This window comes from Hyperolius riggenbachi, chromosome 2 (assembly GCF_040937935.1).
Source record: "Hyperolius riggenbachi isolate aHypRig1 chromosome 2, aHypRig1.pri, whole genome shotgun sequence".
NCBI classification, from domain to species: domain Eukaryota; kingdom Metazoa; phylum Chordata; class Amphibia; order Anura; family Hyperoliidae; genus Hyperolius; species Hyperolius riggenbachi.
In genome coordinates, this window is record NC_090647.1 from 450,583,173 (window position 1) to 450,594,277 (window position 11,105).

Consider the following 11,105-nt stretch of genomic DNA (forward strand, 5'->3'; position numbering starts at 1 on the left):
TAGCAATCCACCAATATCTTGCATCTTGCTCGATCCACTAAGCTGGTCGATTCGACATGATATCAGCCCCTTTTCTTCCATCGGCAGTGGCGTAGCAATAGAGGTTGCAGAGGTAGTGACCGCATCGGGGCCCTTGGGTGAGAGGGGCCCCAAGAGGCCCTCCCTCAATCACAAAATTAGCTCTCTATTGGCCCTGTGTTGGTAATAATCACTTCTATAGATGCTTTGAATAGTAATAATCATTAACAAACTGTTCCCCATCCCCCTCTTGCACCTCTGACACTGTTGTTGTCCTTGGCAGGTTTTGATGCGCTGTATCAATTGTTATGTATATCAATTGTTATGAGTGCTTGGGGGGCCCCATTGTAAAACTTGCACCGGGGCCCATAGCTCCTTAGCTACGCCACTGTCCATCGGGCATACTGGAAAGCACTCGATTCTCTCTTGATTTGAAAAAAATGATCGATATGAGTGGCCGATCCTACAGCCAAATTGCTGGATGTATGGCCCTCCTAACAAACTATACATTTGTAGTATTTTTTTTCCAACAATGTTCACAGGCAGAGTATTTCACTTTTTATTGGCTATATCAAAATTACAGTACAGTGGTTCAAAAGTTTACAAACACTTCTTTAATGGTGCCTTTAAATATTTTGGAAAATGTCAAGCCTTTAGGCAATTAGATAATTAACAATAGCTTATTGGCCAAACTGGGTGTAAGTAAGGGCCATCAATCAAGTTCCCTGCTTCTATGCTTAACAGACTAAGAAAATCGAAACAAATAGGCCAAGACCTCAGAAAAAGTGGACCTCACAAATCTGCAAAAGCTAGCCATACACTTATAGATTTCCACCCAATGATCCTAAACGATCGATTCCTTTCTGAAAAAGAAAAAAATAGATTCAGAAAGAATCGAGTCCTACCATACACTGCACATCAATCTCCAATAGATTTCAGCGGGGAATCTATTGAAAATCGATCGAACTGCAGATTTACACTAATCGATGCAGTGTAAAGCTATAGGCCATCGATCTGCCAATGCTCTTGCCCCGCCCTGATTGTTTAAATTCTCTATCTTGTCAGATTTCTTTTCAAAATCTATCAAAAAACAATTGATCTGACATTTTGGGGAATCCATTCCTAGCAGATGAAACAAAGCTGCAAGAACATCGATGAGTGTATGGCCACCTTAAAGGGAAGGTCCGAGCAGCTTAAAAAAAAAAGTAATTTACTTACTCGGGGCTTCCTCCAGCTGATAGGGGCTGGAGGAAGCCCCAGATAAGTAAATTACTTTTTTTTTTTTAAACCTGCCCGGAATTTCCGAATGCCTTAAAGTGTACCTGAAGGGAGAAGGTGCCTAATTGGGGTACTTACCTCAGTGAGGCCACAAACCCACTAGCAGCCTTTTCTAAGCGCTAGTGATTTGAAAAAGCTCTTGCTAATGCAATGCTATGGGAGATTTTTATAAAATCACATCGCTCAAGTGGGATCACACCCATAGCATTACATTAGCAAGAGCTTTTCAAATCACAAAGCGCTCAGAAAAGCGCTCCTAGTGGTTTCCTGGCCTAAAGGGAATCTAGATGCTTCCCCTGTTCTTCTCATTCCAGAGCTGAAGCCCAGCGTCAGGGTCTTATTAACCACCCTGGCGTTCTATTAAGATCGCCAGGGCGGCTGCGGGAGGGTTTTTTTTAAATAAAAAAAAAAACTATTTCATGCAGCCAACTGAAAGTTGGCTGCATGAAAGCCCACTAGAGGGCGCTCCGGAGGCGTTCTTCTGATCGCCTCCGGCGGCCAGAAGTGACACAGAAGGCCGCAATGAGCGGCCTTCCGTGTTTTGCTTACTTCGTCGCCATGGCGACGAGCGGAGTGACGTCATGGACGTCAGCCGACGTCCTGACGTCAGCCGCCTCCGATCCAGCCCTTAGCGCTGGCCGGAACTATTTGTTTCGGCTGCGCAGGGCTCAGGCGGCTGGGGGGACCCTCTTTCGCCGCTACTCGCGGCGGATAGCCGTAGAGCGGCGGCGATCAGGCAACACACGCGGCTGGCAAAGTGCCGGCTGCGTGTGCTGCTTTTTATTTCATCAAAATCGGCCCAGCAGGGCCTGAGCGGCACCCTCTGGCGGTAATGGACGAGCTGAGCTCGTCCATACCGCTAAGGTGGTTAATGCAGCTCGGCCACACTACGCAGCTCACGTCTGTGCAATATTACACAGCTGCACAGGCCTGGATTTCCCTGGTGAGCCCCGGCTCCTGTGTCTGCACAGTGCTGCCAAGCTCATTCTCATAAGCCTCCTCAGAAGCTGGATGCTGTGAGGGCGTAAGGCTGTCTCCCATCTCCCCCTCAGTGCTGGTTCTTCTTGGGTAAGCTGAGTCGCACTTTCTGGACTTTGCTATCTATAACTTTGGTACTTACAGAGATGGATTAAGATGTAATGGAGCCCTAGGCAAGGTAGTAGATTTGGGGCTCTCTTGTGGTCCTTTTGGTAAGCTGAAGTGGAGAGGGGTCAGAGAAGGTAGCAGGTGGGCCCCTTGACACCTACTAGGCCCTAGGCACCTGCCTCGCTTGCCTGGTGGATGATCCTGCTCTGGGTACTTATATCATTCATACATAAGCATTGCATTTTCTAAGCATTTTTTTGCACAGAGATTTCAATTTAGATCCTAATACAGTCAACAAAAGGTTTTTTTTTGTATTTATGTACGGAGCACTTTTGGATTGCTGTGAATTTATGGTTGTACGTGTGATTTCATCCCGACACCAGACTTTGTTGATTGGTTTAACCTACTGCTAAGCTTAGCTGACACTTATATACTGATATTGTATTGTTATTATTGCTCTTATAGCAGCGTCTTGGGGGAGTGTGATTACATTCAGACTTAAAGGGATCCTTAACTCTGCAAACTAAAAAAAGTTTCACTTACCCGGGGCTTCCCCAAGCCCTCTGCAGCCGTCCTGTGCCCTCCCAGCTCCTCCAGTGTTCTCCAGTCCCTGCTGCGCCTTAGTTTCATTTTTGGCCGACTAGGAGTCAGCCCCGGCCAAGCGTATTCTTGTCCGCCTTGCCGGCGTCAAGCGTTTCCTGTGCAGGCGTACTGCACCTGCGAAGGACACACTTGACAGTGGCAAGGCGGACATGAATACACGTTGCCGGGTGCCAACTCCCAGCCGGCCTAAAACAAAACTAACGAGCGGCAGGAACCAGAGGACACTCAAGGAGCGGGGAGGGCCCAGGACGGCTGCGGAGGGCTGAAACTTTTTTTTAGTTTGCAGAGTTAAAGAGACTCTGTAACATCAAAAAGATCCCCTGGGGGGTACTCACCTCGGGTGGGGGAAGCCTTGGGATCCTAATCAGGGCCGGTTTAAACAACAATGGGGCCCCAGGGCAAAATAAACCTGGGGGGCCCCCCAACATATACCCCGGCACAAAAATCGCCATTAGGGGACCTTTTTTGCAGCTGGTATAGTCAGGGTGTGAAGTCCCAATTAGAGTTGGGCCGAACAGTTCGCCTGGCGAACCTCTCTGGGCCTCTTACTACTTCCGGGTCGCAATGACCCGGAGTAGTACGCCTGCGCTGCCCGGCGGAGCGCGTCCTAGATCGCGCTCCTGTTGCCGGGCGCTCTCTGCGCATGAGCGTGACGTCACTCATGACGTCACGCTCATGCGCAGAGAGTGCCCGGCAACGGGAGCGCGATCTAGGACGCGCTCCGCCGGGCAGCGCAGGCGTACTACTCCGGGTCATTGCGACCCGGAAGTAGTAAGAGGCCCATGAATTTAGAGATGTTCGCCGGCGAACGGTTCGGGAACCGTTCGCCACATCTCTAGTCCCAATCGGTCAGAGCTCCACATTCTGGCTATCCCAGCCTGCATGGGGGATAAGGGGTTAAAAAGTTTAAGGAGGGGGGACCTCACATAATTTTTTTTTTAAAATTCCCCCACTCTAAACATAAAAAAAAATTGGGAAAATAGGAAAAAATGCCAGGGATCTTCATACAGCCATATTGACCCCCTGGAATCCCCGACAGGAAATTTATTGCGCTTTCGTTTGATGCATGTAAAATTACACTACCGTTAGGTTTGCTACTAAAAGTGACATTTACCGCATTTAAAACTATACTTTTTTCCTTCGAAACTTTAAAATCGATTTTCTCAAAAACTATAAGGTCTTTTTGAAAAATTGTTTTTTCCTCTTATTTCTAATGATTTCCTTAACATATCCTGCAAATTTAGGGTTTCTAGCATTTAAGGTGGATTTGCTATTAACCATTAAAGTCGACATAGTTTTTGAGAAAATCGATTTTAAAGTTTCAAAGGAAAAAAAAACACATTTAAAAACCTGTCGACTTTAATGGTTAATAGCAAATCCACCTTAAATGCTAGAAACCCTAAATTTGCAGGATATGTTAAGGAGATCATTAGAAATAAGAGGAAAAAACAATTTTTCAAATCGGCCTTATAGTTTTTGAGAAAATCGATTTTAAAGTTTCAAAGGAAAAAAAAACACATTTAAAAACCTAAGGCTGATTTGAAATTTTTTTTCCCTCTTGTAGCCACTGGGGGCCCCTACAAGCTCTGGGGCCCTGGGGCAGCTGCCTCCTTTGCCTTAATGGTAGCGCCGGCCCTGATCCTAATGAGGCTTCCCACGCCGTCCTCTGTCCCACGGGGGTCTCGCTGCAGCCCTCCGAACAGCCAGCGACAGACCCGACTGTCAAGTCAATATTTACCTTTGCAGGCTCCAGCGGGGGCGCTGTGGCTGCTTTCGGCTCGGAACTAGACGGAAATACCCGATCTCCGTCGCGTCCGCTCTACTGCGCAGGCGCCGGAGACTTGCGCCTGCGCAGTAGAGCAGACCCGACGACGATCGGGTATTTCCGCCTACTTCGGAGCCAACAGCCACCAGAGCGCCTGCGCAGGAGCCGGGAAGGTAAATATTTACGTCGCCGCTGTACGGAGGGCTGCAGCGAGACCCCCGAGGGACGGAGGACGGCGTGGGTAGCCTCTTTAAGATCCTGAGGCTTCCCCCAACCGAGGTGAGTATCCCTCAGGAGACAGTTTGATGTTACAGTTCCTCTTTAAGGATCCCTTTAAGTCTGAATGTAATCAGACTCCCCCAAGACACTGATATAAGAGCAATAATAACAATCCAATATCAGTATATAAGTGTCAGCTAAGCTTAGCAGTAGGTTAAACCAATCAACAAAGTCTGGTGTCGGGATGAAATCACACGTACAACCATAAATTCACAGCAATCCAAAAGTGCTCCGTACATAAATACAAAAAAAAACCTTTTGTTGACTGTATTAGGATCTAAATTGAAATCTCTGTGCAAAAAAATGCTTAGAAAATGCAATGCTTATGTATGAATGATATAAGTACCCAGAGCAGGATCATCCACCAGGCAAGCGAGGCAGGTGCCTAGGGCCTAGTAGATGTCAAGGGGCCCACCTGCTACCTTCTCTGACCTCTCTGCAGGGGACTTAGGGAAACCCCGGTAAGTTAAACTTTTTTTTAGTTTGCAGGGTTCCCTTTAAAGGGGATTGTAACGTTTCATGCTGGATAAGTCCTTAATAAAATCATTGATTTTTCTCACTAAAAGTGAGTTTGTGGGTTATTGTGTTCCGCCCCACCTTCAGTCTCCGTTAGACGCCGAGACCGCCGTCTTTACTGTTAGTACAGCACTGCGATCAGCAGCAGCGCTGTACTGGGGACAGCCGTGTGACACGGCTGTCCCCTGGGGGACAAGAGAGCGTTAGGCTCTCATAGGCAGAAGCCTATGACAGCCGATCGCCGTGATTGGCCGGCTGGGGGGGAGGGAGGGGATTGGAAAATAAATAAATAAATAAAAAAAATAGTCAAAAACAGAAAAATGTTTTTAATCTGGCTCAGTCTCACCAGTGAGCTCTTCTGCGCATGTGCGGCCCCTCCGCGCATACGCAAAAGAGCTGACTGGCGTGACTGAGTCAGATTACCGGGGCTGATTGGGGTAGAACAGAGGCACTTCGGAGGACGGCGAGGGATGCATCAGTGCTAATGGGGCTGGAGGAAACCCAGTGAGTATAAAATCTTTTTATTTCCACATCTCAGATACATTTTAACTGAGAGGCAAAACAGAAATGTGCGTTCTTAAAACAGAAGGTATTTGTGATTATTCAGGGTGGATTGAGAATATGAGATTTCCTACAATGCATCACTGCTGAATATGCAAATCTTTGTCCATGAAAGCTAAACACACCCCAAGAACCGCTGGAATGTAATGATGTGTCAGCTTGTTAATTGTTTTAAAAAGGCACAATTCTGTTTTACATAGCATTTTTGGAAGCTGTATTCGACTAGTTGGTCAAATACCTGGTGCAGATCTATTTCCTCCCCTGAAAACACGTCTCAGAGAGGACAAAAAGTGGAGTAAAATGCCACTGTAAATTAGAAAAAACATAGACATACTTATACAGCATTCATCACTTTCCTAGACTTTTTTCCTCCATCTGCCAATATACAGTGATAGAAAAAAAAATGCTATCTATGGGGTGTGAGGAGGTCAGAGAAGAGCAGGATTAATTAAGCAAGGCAAGGGCACGCTAATTAAGCAATGCAATTTCACATGGCTAAAGCCTATTGCAGAACATTCTGTTTTAGGAAGTCTGACATTGTTGACAACTTTTCATCTGATACAGACTCATTTACTAAGACTGTATGACAACACACTTGTAATTACTATGAGCTCTTTGCTGATTAGAATATGCACCATAGTATGTGTACACATTGGCTATCATTCATAAAGCATTTCCGCATGCGGAAATGCTTAAAACAGCTGACTTTATGCCCACGTAGCAAATTCAGCATTCATAAAGGCTCCTTCCGCATGAAAAGCTGACCTTACTGAGCAGAGCGATAAATCACCGCCTTGTGCGGTGATTATTGTAAAAAAATGTAGCAAAATGTTAATTCATAAAGATCACCGCAAGCGGTGTGAGGTCGGGAAGTTCCGCTCCCTCTGATGTGGCGATAACAATGTAAGTGAATGGAGATACACAGACCTTCCAGGCAGCTGCAGCAGAGCGGAACACGGAGAAATGTATCAACTTGGCTGCTTCCGTGTCTCCGCAAGCCTACCGCCTGCCTACCGCCAGCCTAGTTCGGGGAATCTCCGCACTGCTACCGCACCTCAATACTTTTTTATGAATCAGCAGCCAGAAGTCTAAAACACCGCCAGCTGTGTTTTCCCGCACTGATTCTCCATACCGACAGCACTTTCATGAATGATAGCTATTGTCTTCACTTTACTAAGCATTACTTTATTCGGTATAGCAGAAAACAGCTGATTTTAGCGAACATTTTGTGAAATGCCAATTTACTAAGGTGTTACCGCATGTATAACTGAAATTTCCGACTAGTGAGATTAATTAGTGACTTGTTTGGAAATACCTCAATAAATGTAAATTCATAAAACTTAGAGCACCCAAAAACCAAGTGAGATGTTCAGTATTTATCTCCAGCCTGGAGCTGTCAGTAACTAGCAAATGGGCATTTGGTAAGGTTATAGAAAGGAGAAAGAGAGCAAGAAAGTTAATAATAAAAACATATTTCCCACATTTCGCAATATTGTTATGTAGTAACTGAAAATAGTTAATGAGATACTAATGGCTTAAAGGAAACCAGAGCTAATAACATATACAAATTTTATACATACCTGGAGCTTCCTCCAGCCCCATAAGCTCGGATCGCTCCCACACCGCTGTCATCAGTCTTTTCCCTATTCGGTACCGGGCCCTGTAACTTCAGCCCGTCATGGCCAGTCTGACGCAAGAGAAGTGCGTTCTTTACGTATCTCTCCAGCAGCTGCCGGCCTGCCGCACTTCTTCGCATCTCACCTCATCTCACTAATATTACAAGTGTGAAAGTTTGGATGTTTATTACTCAATCAGGCAACAATGGCTGAATGGATTTGAATGAAATTTGGCACAGTACATTACCTGGAATAACATATAGGATACTTTTTATCCCCATAACCAAAAAGTGGGCGGAGACAAATGCAGATTTCACTGGGAAAATGTAAACTGCAGCCATTTTTACACTATTTATGGTAGGGTTCTCAAACTTCACACAGTTGGTCACTAAATGACTGTGATTAATATTGAGAAAAGTGGGTGGAGCCTATAAAAGCCAATCAAAATTCACCTATTGATTTTCAAGGGGAATTGTGAGGAAATGCGGAAAAGCTGCCGCGTGTACTGGCAGCAAGGCGGCTGTTTCCGCGTCCAACGCGGCGGTTTGCACGCAGCAGCGTGCGTCTGGTGTGGCTGGGTCTGTTAGTGTACCTGGAAGGAGAACTACGCGCGCGAGCCAGAAGTCAGGACCTTTATGCCAGCAGGAGATGGATCAGCTGATCAGGACGATCAGCTGATTCCTGCTGGACTCCAGATTGGCTGAGTGGCTCGGGCGGGGCGGCAGAGTCCTGCAACTATATATATAGCTTGCTTGCCAGTTGCTGGTTGTCTGTCATTGCGAACACTTACGTGGAAGCATTCAGACCATAGTCAGATCCTACAGTGTGTTTGAACCAGGAGGACGTGGGAATTCACACTAAGCCAGATTACTTTTGATTATCATTTGTGTTATACTCCAGACTAGTTCCAGGGTGCTGAGACCACGGACCTCGCATCCAAGACTAGGGAACTGTATTATCATTTGTGTTATACTCCAGACTAGTTCCGGGGTTCTGAGACCACGGACCTCGCATCCAAGACTAGGGAACTGTATTATCATTTGTGTTATACTCCAGACTAGTTCCAGGGTGCTGAGACCACGGACCTCGCATCCAAGACTAGGGAACTGTATTATCATTTGTGCTATACTCCAGACTAGTTCCAGGGTGCTGAGACCACGGACCTCGCATCCAAGACTAGGGAACTGTATTATCATTTGTGCTATACTCCAGACTAGTTCCAGGGTGCTGAGACCACGGACCTCACATCCAAGACTAGGGAACTGTATTATCATTTGTGTTATTCTCCAGACTAGTTCCAGGGTGCTGAGACCACGGACCTCGCATCCAAGACTAGGGAACTGTATTATCATTTGTGTTATACTCCAGACTAGTTCCAGGGTGCTGAGACCACGGACCTCGCATCCAAGACTAGGGAACTGTATTATCATTTGTGTTATACTCCAGACTAGTTCCAGGGTGCTGAGACCACGGACCTCGCACACAAGACTAGGGAACTGTATTATCATTTGTGTTATTCTCCAGACCTGCCTGTGACGCCCATCTTCCAGGGGTCACTAGCCACCGGGTCTTCTTGCTATTCAGCCTGGGACTCCGCCCCCTTGGATGTCTGAGGCTGCTGCAAGATCTCTGCACTTCCAAAGGGAGGTATTTCTCATACTGCCAAGGACCACCTGCTCCTCGGGTGGTCCTCACTCAAAGTTATTACTGTTGCACCAAACACTCACACTATATAGGTGTCCAGAGGTTAGCAATATATCTGTATTATCGGTGATTCTGCAGATCATCAATAATCGGGTGTATATCTGTATTCTTGGTGGTGCTGCAGATCACCAATAATCAGATTCTCTCTGCGTGCTGACACCGATCGTTACAGGAATATTTAATTGCTGCCATTCTTGCAGTTAATTGTTGAGGAGGCCTCATTAGATCCTATGGTAACCACTCTTTATTCTCTTCTTCTGTTAACCGTAGATGGCAGTGGCATAGGTAAGGAGCTTTGGGCCCCAATGCAAGATTTACAAAGGGCCCCCCAGGCATTCTATACATAACCATTCATATGCTGCAACAATACCTGCCAAGGGCATTCACAGAATGGGGAGGTGGAAGCAGAGGAAGGAATCGGTGTGTTAATGATTACTACTATTCAAAGCATATACTGTATAGAAGTGCTTATTACCAGCAGAGCTAATACTGCAGTTGAGGGAGGGCCCCTCTGGCCCAAGTGCAGTCACAACCTCTGCATCTCCGATTGGTACACCACTGGTAGGCAGTGTTTTGCTGGGTTTCTAATGGACAGGGTGCCCGGAGAAGATGAGTCTCCTGAGGATGTTTAGGCTGCTCATAGGGTAGCTGTTCCGTGCTGCTGTGTGTGACAGCATCTTGTGCCTGTGATGTGGAGCGGGTACCTTACCGGGCTCGCGGAGCTCATGCTACCGGTACATGTGGGTTTCCCTCCAGTGGCGTAGCTAAGGAGCTGCAGGCCCCGATGCAAGTTTTACATTGGGGCCCCCCAAGCACTCTATACATAACAATTGATACGGCGCACCAAAACCTGCCAATGGCAACTACAGTGGCAGAGGTGCAAAAAGGGGATGGGGAGAAGGTGGTTTATGATTACCATTATTCAAAGTATCTATAGAAGTAATTATTATGATCACAGGACCAAAAGAGAGCTAATACTGTAATTGAGGGAGGGCCCTTCGGGGCCCCTTTGGCCCAAGGGCCCCGATGCGGTCGCTACCTCTGCACCCCCTATTGCTACACCCCTGCTTCCCTCACTGTGTGGTGGCCAACCACCCCCCAACCGTGCAATCCAGAGGAGGAAGAGGCGGCCAGCAAACGGGGAGTGGTGCAGTGCCGATCAAGCACCAGTCCTGTCATCCCAGCACACAGCAAGGTTATCCGCTGTGTGCAGGTATGGCAGGGCAGGTGCCTGATCAGTACCATACATTACCATGCAATCCAGTGGCGTCAGTGTAAGCACTTATACAGGAGGCATCATTAGATCCTACCTGCTCTTTATTCTTCATGGTGTTCATAGACATATAAGGCTTCCCCTAAAAGCTCCAGCACATTTTTTGCAGCAAAAATTAATACAAGACACGGTCTTATTTTGGGGGAAATACAGTATTAGTCCCTTAACTGCTGTGTCAAAGCCGACATACATTGCCATCCATGATGTACTGATGTACATTGTTCTCCATCCCACATCAGAGACCAGTAGAGCTCATTTATAAACAGATAGTAAATCCTGGTTTCTTGTAGGTGCTGGAATATGGCCGTCGTCCATGTCTGTATTCCGCTTCTTCTGGTCTTTGGATTGGTGCAGATCGGTACAGCATCTTTTTATGGTAAGTTATTTTCTCTTTATTAAAAATGTA